This window comes from Petaurus breviceps, unplaced genomic scaffold, assembly GCF_028583685.1.
Source record: "Petaurus breviceps papuanus isolate PSGF00001 unplaced genomic scaffold, PetGlider_PUasm1.0 90681, whole genome shotgun sequence".
In the NCBI taxonomy this organism is placed as follows: Eukaryota; Metazoa; Chordata; class Mammalia; order Diprotodontia; family Petauridae; genus Petaurus; species Petaurus breviceps.
The window spans coordinates 7,005,653-7,005,965 of NW_027187307.1; positions in this window are offsets into that span (position 1 = coordinate 7,005,653).

Below are 313 nucleotides of genomic sequence, written 5' to 3' on the forward strand. Positions count from 1 at the left end.
TGTGTGTGTGTGTGTGTGTGTGTGTGTGTGTGTGTGTGTGTGTGTGTAAGTATCTGAGGCCGGAACCGATCCCAGGTCCTCCCGACACTGGGGCCAGGGCTCTTACTCACTGTGCCACCTGGTACCAACTTGGAACTTCTGACCATCCACTTGGAGGGCCTGTCTGACATGTATGCTCTGATGTACCAATTTGGTGGGTTGCCCACCTGCATGTCCTGATCTGGCCAAGAGACATCCCTCATCGTTTTACATTCTTCCATGTGGGTTGTATGGCTGACCATTTTGGAAGGTGTTTGTGGGTCTCATTAAGGAG